The sequence below is a fragment of the Mytilus galloprovincialis genome, chromosome 7 (genome assembly GCF_965363235.1).
Source record: "Mytilus galloprovincialis chromosome 7, xbMytGall1.hap1.1, whole genome shotgun sequence".
NCBI classification, from domain to species: Eukaryota; Metazoa; Mollusca; class Bivalvia; order Mytilida; family Mytilidae; genus Mytilus; species Mytilus galloprovincialis.
In genome coordinates, this window is record NC_134844.1 from 86,145,167 (window position 1) to 86,153,762 (window position 8,596).

The window sequence follows — 8,596 nt, forward strand, 5'->3', positions numbered from 1 at the left end:
AAGCTAATTCCGGGCTTATATCTATATAAAGGTCTAATCGTCGATTATTTGTAGCGAATTTTTATACAAAGATTTACAGCTAAATAGAACGATTGACATATCTTTTGAGTGTGCAATGGGTAAGATGGGTGTTCGTTTAGATGTTTCCAAGATAAATTTTGTATTTAAAAAAAAAAGATTTTATCTGAAAATACCTACAGTCCTGCGTGTTCAACCAGCTTTAAACAAATCAGAAAATAACAATGATCAAATTGATTTTTTTGAATTGTACATACATTTAGTTGTTTATTGTGATTTAAATGTTCAGTCATAATTTACAGGTTGTCATATAAATCTTAAAAAAACCAAAACTAGTGTAGTTTCGGTTTATATTTTGGATGTTGAACAGATAGAAATGTATTGAATGCAACATTTAGATTGTCATGTGTCATTGATACTGTTAGAAGTTTCAAATTCATCGGCAGATTCAATGAAAACCGAATATATATTCAAGGAGATTGTAGCAGTAAACGATGAAAAAATATGACAATAGTCATGGCATTCAGTTCAGCATGGAAAGTGCCCTGGATGGCAAGATCAACATGATACAACTGGCAGTGACTTTTCCAAATATTTTTAATAATTAAAAGCTGATATGGATCTGCCAAGCAGATATACAGTGCTTCACATACATGTTGATCAGTTGTCTTAAAGATTAAAGTGTTGACCAGTTTGTTGATGTTGATTGGTGTTTGGTTTAAAATGTTGTAGAATATTAAAGAACTAAGCGGGTACTTTAAACGTGGGGACCATATTTTTGTTATTTCGAATAAACAGAAAAACAATATCACGGTGATTCCTGATGAATTAAATATCATTTCTCTTTTACGCAGTAAATTTATGAAAAAACCTTGATGACATATATACTTAGCCAAATTTCGAATTGAGAAGGTTTGCTGTTTATATTGTACTTACAAAGGTTGGAATCCAAACAAGATTGGTAGTTATATATTCATTGCGCACATTGAATATGCAATACCTGAAATAAATTTATATAATTAATACTGCTGAAAAAATCATTTTCGAGGATTGAATAAAACTTGCATATCTGTTAAACATTTGAGTTTCGTGGTTCACCTTTAACGTATCAATCACGCAAATTAAAATGTTCCATGAATAACACAGTTACTGATATATTTCTATGATGAATACACACACAAGCACGTTGAGAACCGTTGGTTGTAGAATCCGGTTTCGTGTAAATTGTGGATACCAAGTTCTCTGATTAAACAAATAGACTTTGCAGCAATTCTTTGAAAGGTCCATATTTGGCAAAAGCAAATTTCTGACTTCGTCCAACTCATCATACTCTTGATTCTGGTCGACAACCTTTGGACAACCGACATATTGAATTCCTTATAACTGAAACATTTGCTACTACACTCAATCGTTTTAACACGTTAAAGACAATGTGCTATCCCAAAAAGATATAAACAAATGCCTTAAATAAAATTACACTTTAATTGACTAAATGTATATGTATTACAGATTACATAAATAACTAAAAACAGTGAGATTCTTATTCATAACAGAGACTCAGAAATACGTAGCCTAATCTCATTTACACTTATGATTATTTTATTATAAGAAACAATAAAAAAGATAGGATTTTATGGCTTTTCTTCTTTTGTCAAAACTGTTATTACAGATTAAAATAATCATAAAGAAGATATAAAAATATAATAAATAAGTAGTTGAAAACAAACTATAGCAAACAATGAGAGATCACATTTTGTATGATAAAATATAATGTATTGTCATAAAAGACACTCTTTGGTCCGAATCATAAATCATATTGATGTAATATGAAGACATTTTTGAAGGAAATGTAGTTACGCCAAATGACAAAGGCACAACAAAGGCATGATAGTATTAAGTTGTCGTTAGTAAGTTCAATGTACAATGAAATGTGCTTGTTCTTTTCTTTTCAGCTGTTTATGAGGACTTCAAATAAAATAAGTATACAAAATTGGAAGACTGAAATATTGACCGGTGCACTCACTCTTTAAATTGTTTTTAAAATGTCAAATACTTGATAAAAGTACTTAATAAAAGGCATAAATAGAATAAAAAAAGACTCCTTTTTTTTACTTTACCTCAAAATTTGGTATATTTTATTCTTACTTGTTTACCCATACTGCGTTAACAATACAAGTGAAATACAAGTGAAAGTTTTTCATCTTGGACCTTAAGGATCAAAGATTCACATCCCTAAAATAGTTTGTTTGAACAGTTGGGGAAAATAAAACATTAAGTGAATAAATAATTGACAGGTTTTATACGAAAACTAAAGTATGTAGTTTATCATTCATAAAACAAAATCACTGATCGCACATGTAAAAGCCTAAATCAAAGGAAAAGCATTTTGTTGTTGGTCTTCAGCTCAAAGTATTTGAAGCATTCAATATATAACAACAAGCTCAATCATCATCATTCATGCAAGAGTTGTAAAGGTATCTTTTAACTCTGCCGTATAATGCTTTGCCCGAACGACTACTACAATGTAAAAATAATATACATTCTTTGGACGGAAATATGCACATAGTATTTTTTATAATCTATATTCAAGTCAGTATATGGAGAAAACTTTCATTATTGATTTTTACAACTATTTGTCAAATAAGAAATGTTTTTCAGTTACTCTTAGATATTTTACATACTTTTCAAAAGATTTGTGCACATAATTTTGAACAAGAAAATTTTCTTGTCGATGAATAAAAAAAAACCCACTAATAAATGAATAATAGTCGATTTTAAGAAAAGAATATCTATACGTTGCTCCAAATATTGACAGATGTTCATACACACATTTTTGGAAAGGTAGGCATGTTCTTTCCCTTGCAACGAGTCAAATGTTTTGTCAGAACTAGGAACTAGTCTATTTGAATGGATTAGCTGGAGTTGTATGGTGGTGGTGGGACCGTCTCTACGTTCGCTAGACCATCATCGGCCTTAAAGCTATCGAGAATCGGTGACGCATGAGCAACACTGACAGTATGACTTTGACCTTCAAGTTTAAAATCTGGAGAACCCGGATAAGGGGGTGGGGCATTATTGTCTGCTGGGGGTGCTGATGGTTCTTCCGAATGGCGGAAAAGAGCACTGTAAGATGGCGGCTGAAACATGCCATCTTCAAAAAATAAACCAGCTCCTGACGACTGTGACGTGGAAATCTCAAATGTAGAGACTCGGCTATCGTGCTCCGTGGTATTGCTTAGGTACCGGGTCATTTCCGAATAAATAGATTGCGCTGTCATCATTCTGGCTAATCTTGATCCGAGTGGACCTCTTCGGAATTGAGCTTCAAGAACTGCTCTCCGGTTACGAAGATGGTCTTGGTTTGGACGAAATTTTGGTTTCTTGAAACAGCGCATGTATAATTTAGCCGATGCAAGTAAAAATATGACAACTATACAGGCAGCTATCAATCCGATTAAAATGGCATGCAGTCCACTTAAATCTCCCTTTGATTCTGAAATATGGAAAGATTTGGAAATTAAAATATGTTTTTAACCCTAGAGGTGTTACTTTTATATTTTGGTCTCTGGTGGAAAGTTGTCTCGATCATTGACAATCATACCACATCTTCGTTTGTTGTCTTCAATGTATATATTCTTACAAAAACATGTTTTTCGGATCGCTTAATCATTTCTATATTCAGTGAGCTCGGTCAAACCCTAATTTGAAATAAGATATATCAAATGGTTCACTGTATGATTAACAATTTTACTAAGTTTCTAGAAGAGGAGACTACAAACTACAAAGAAAAAACAAACTAAAAGGTTAAACGGAACGGACGCACAAACCGCAAAATTTTTGTTTCATCTGTCGAGCCCATTTCTAAGTAGCACTTTTTATTACTTTGCTTATCGACAATCGAAAACATATATATGCAGAGGTAATTGATATAACCTGAGACACATACGTGTGGATCCACGAAAGTATGCCTAAATTTACTCAAAATAATAAAAATGGCGAGATGATACCAAAGTGTTAAACTTGAATGTTAAGGTCATAGTCTTAGTTCTCAGTTGTTGTTCATTCGTTTGATATGATTTATCATTTGATTTTGTCATTTTATTACGGACTTTCCGTTTTGAATTTTCAGTTCAGTACACATAAATATGGGATAAATTTCTATCAGACAAACACATTTTAAACAAAAATCGTATATCTTGACTTGAATATCAATAATGTGGTCATTTTTATAAATTTCCTGTTTACAAAGCTTTGAATTTTCGAAAAACTAAGGATTTTCTTATCCCAGGTATAGATTACCTTAGCTGTATTTGGCACAACTTTTTGGTATTTTGGATCCTCAATGCTCTTCAACTTGTACTTGTTTGGCTTTATAACTATTTTGATTTGAGCGTCACTGATGAGTCTTATGTAGACGAAACGCGCGTCTGGCGTACTAAATTATAATCCTGGTACCTATTTTCATAATTTATTTCTATTTGAACTGTAAAAAACCCAGGAAGTATATACACAAATTAAATAGGTATATTTGCGTTCAGGGAATATGTGTAAAATTCATAGATTGAGCAATGTCTGCTCTTTTTTTCATGATTTGCATGTAATGACTGTTCTTCGTGGGCTCGCATAAAATCGCTTATATGACTATGAATTACTATGTAAACTCTTAATACCTCAGGGTTTACTCTTAATTCTTTGTCATGCGTATTGAATGTATATGTATCCGTTGACTGTGTATAGAATATAATATAAATGCATCCCATGAAACAATATTAAGTTTAACGTTTTAATCTACAAACTACATGGAATTATTTTTACAATTATGCGCCTTCAATTCCTATGTCGCAAAATTCTAGCAGCCACTCCTTATCGAGTAGAGATTTCCCATATAACGTGGTATTGCAAAGAATGGATTTCCTATGAGGATTCCCCGGGGAGAGGTTGCTGCTCAAAGGGATGCTATGAAACAAAGAGTTCTAAGTGAAGTTGGAATCATCCATTCGAACATTTCACAGGTCATCACGAGTTGGCTGAATATTGTGGAATACCTGTGGTGCCCCTTTGGTATCTTCATATCTTCTGCCATTCTATTACGGATTTTTTGTTTTGAATTTTCCCCTGAAGTTCGTTTTTTTGTTATTTTAACTAATTCACCTATCTTTTACATTGCAACTAAGTAGATAAATAGTAATGCACTATCATGAGAACCTTTCTCAACACTGTCATGTCTTCTGACATATACAAAATAAACCGTTACGTTTCGGCACGTTCACAATATACGAACATAATGAACAAATTTTTTATTTAACAAATACAACCCCGACAGAGTTAGGGGAAACTACTGAAATAGAGATAACGGAAGGTTTTGCCTTCACCATGAAAAATGGTCACACGTTAAACTTGTCTTTTGGTATAAGATTTAATTAAAAAAACTCAACATCAAATCGATTGTGTCCTGTATTCGATTGTGATATTTTGACTGCGTATGTAATTCGTATAGCGTCTTATGCACACAGAGCAGATTATGCTTATGTAAACGCACCAACCCTCGCTTCCTCTTTAGTTAAAGCGATCCTCTTATTTAACCTTAATTTGTATTTTTGTAACGTATTTGTAACATTTGAAAATCAGTAAACAATTGTTGAATCTAATGTATTGAAACAAATTAGTAAAAATAACTTATTGTGATAGTTCAATTTTTACTTGATAGAGGATTTATTTTAAATTATAAAAATTGAAAATGATAGTGTATTTGCCCGGATGATAATTCATTTATGAAGGTAGGAATGTAAGTTCATGAATTACTTTAAGAAAAAATACTCACTTTCATTTTGACATATATTTCTCTTTTATTTTTATTTTTTCCAGTCTTGATATAATTTGTCTCATTTGTCCAAAAAATACTAACGAAATCCAGCTTAGTCCATTTTGAAGCTACAGATATAATTTCCACAATTGAATTTTTCCGATGTCTTTATAAATATGTAGCTAGAGGTCATGTCCGATTTATGCATGAATTCCAATTCCATTCTTTGAAGTATTTATCTTACTCAAGTCGCAAGTTCGTTTATATGTAAGACATGGAATAAAAAGTTTTATACTATATGATATCACCTCATAATGTCAGAGGTGAATTTCAGTGATTTGGACGTGTTTACTTCCGGCATTTTAACATATTTAACACCCCACTATACAAAATAAAATTTAAATAGGAAATTATATTGGTTATCTTACCTTTAAAAGTAAGATATCTCATGCGCAAGTCATCAATCGATTACTCCAGTACATCAGTTTAGTATGGTATAAAAAAGACAACTTTATTTAATTAATTCAAAAACAAAAGGTCACAAATGATTAAAAAACTTATTTTCAAAAAGACTTTTTCCTTCATTGCGTGTATGTCTTTTCCCAATTTTCTCAACAGTAACATACACTCTATTGATGCTTGAAAAAGTCAGGATTATGACAGTTGCTATCCATTCGTTTAATGTGTTTGAGCTTGTGAGTTCGGTATTTTTGTTATTTGACCTTTTTTTTTTATTTGTATGGCGTTTACATATCTCAGTTAATACGCTACGCTCGTGTATGACAAGCTACTGAACTTTATTTAGAGTTAAATTGATAAAGCTACGCTAATGAGTTATCAAGTACTATATTAAGTTATAAAGTTCATTATATACACTAACTATGTATATATTATATATTAATACTTCAGACGATCGTCGGCTCGGACACAAACCGGCTCAAAAATAGTTGGTCTCCAATCTTAAAAGTTAAGATGAGTCCTATTCCCGATTGTGACGTTATGATTGGGGTGCACTCGAATGGCGGGTACTGAAGACACTAAGACTGTCAACAAACAAGGAGTTTTGCTCTTGTTAGTTTGCGTATCGATGATATATGTAAAACAATAAATCATTTGTTATGTTTTCTTTCAATTGTGTTTGTGTTATGTTCTTAAACCTCCGAGTTGCATCTGTCGTTGGGCCTCAACATATTTCTTCCGTGTTAAAAAGTGAGATGAATTTCTTTTGTAAGATGATATATATGTAAGCGGGCGATAGTTTTCAATCTGAGTGAGTATTGTCCTTAATATTTATTCGATCATGAGTATTTTTCTTCAATGTTTTTAATCATGTTTATTAAACGGTACACAAACCAACATACCAAGGCGTCCCTTTAGAATGACATTTAAATTCCTTTGATCCGGCTACACACGAGGGTGCGTTATCGGAATAAACAGGTTAGTAAGTCTACATACGAACACCCATACGACTTAATTACAGTTAATTACAGTTAACCTGTCAGAAATTTGTACTCGACTCTGCAAATAAGGTCTACCGGAATGATTGGCTGGAATTCAACATTGGATTTTTTAAAAATATTACTGATAGGAGTGGAGGAGAGATTATTAGCTAAATTTCTAATTTCAATATATTTATTTTTCACATTATCTATACTATTAAACGAGAAGACCTCATTTTTGGTGTCGCTTCTCTTCTTTCCACAATAAATTAATCAACACGCCTCTGTGTCCTATAGGTACAGTGCATAGTCGCATTTGTCATCCATTCATATGATTATTCAGATTGAGTTATTTTGGGAGAAAAACGAGAAAAAAGGCATCCGGATATTGTCCCATCATTGGACGAAATTTTTAGTCTGATTTGACTTCCGGTTTGCGTTTTTTCTGTATACTGTATATTAAGAATTCTATCTGCTATCATTTTCAAGTTTACTATCCACGGCTAGGATGAAAAATTTTGTCCTGATTTTTTTTTAGCTGTAATCTCTGTCCTGCCTTTTTATTTTTCACTCTGTTCGGTCCTGCCTTTTTTTTTTAGTTTATCCTGACTTTTTTTTACCTAAATTGTCGTCCTGCCTTTTTTTTTTGCAAGTGTCTCATCCTGCCTTTTTTTTTTAACTCAAAACTCCTGTCCTGCCTATTTTTTTCAAATTTCATCCTAGCCCCCCCCCCCCCTAAAAATCAAATGGTAGCTCCCTAAGCGCTAAAATTATTCATGTGAACTTTTGATACCTTTTCTGAAATTCTCCAGTTATTAAATCTTTTTCAAAATTCATTGATTACAAAAAAAGAAGATGTGGTATGATAGCCATGTTGAGACAACTCTCCACAAGGGACCAAAATGATACAGAAATTAACAACTATATAGTTCACCGTACGACCTTCAACAATGAGCAAAGCCCATACCGCATAATCAGCTTTAAAAGGCCCTGAACTGACAAGGTAACACAATCCAAACCAGCCTTAAACAGCGGCCTTATTGATGTACAAAAAATGAACGAAACACAAATATGTAACACATAAACAAACTAAACCACTGAATTACAGGCTCCTTACTTAAATGTTCATAACATATAGAGAGGGTCTGTATACTATATCAATGAACACCATGGATCGATTAGTAAACTTAAAATTGAAACTAAATACACTATATTTTTATAGTAATGAATGTTCATAATATACAGATTTATATAAGCGCTAAATTTATTCATGTGAACTTTTGATACCTTTTCTGAAATTTAATTTTCCAGTTATTAAATCTTTTACAAAATTCAT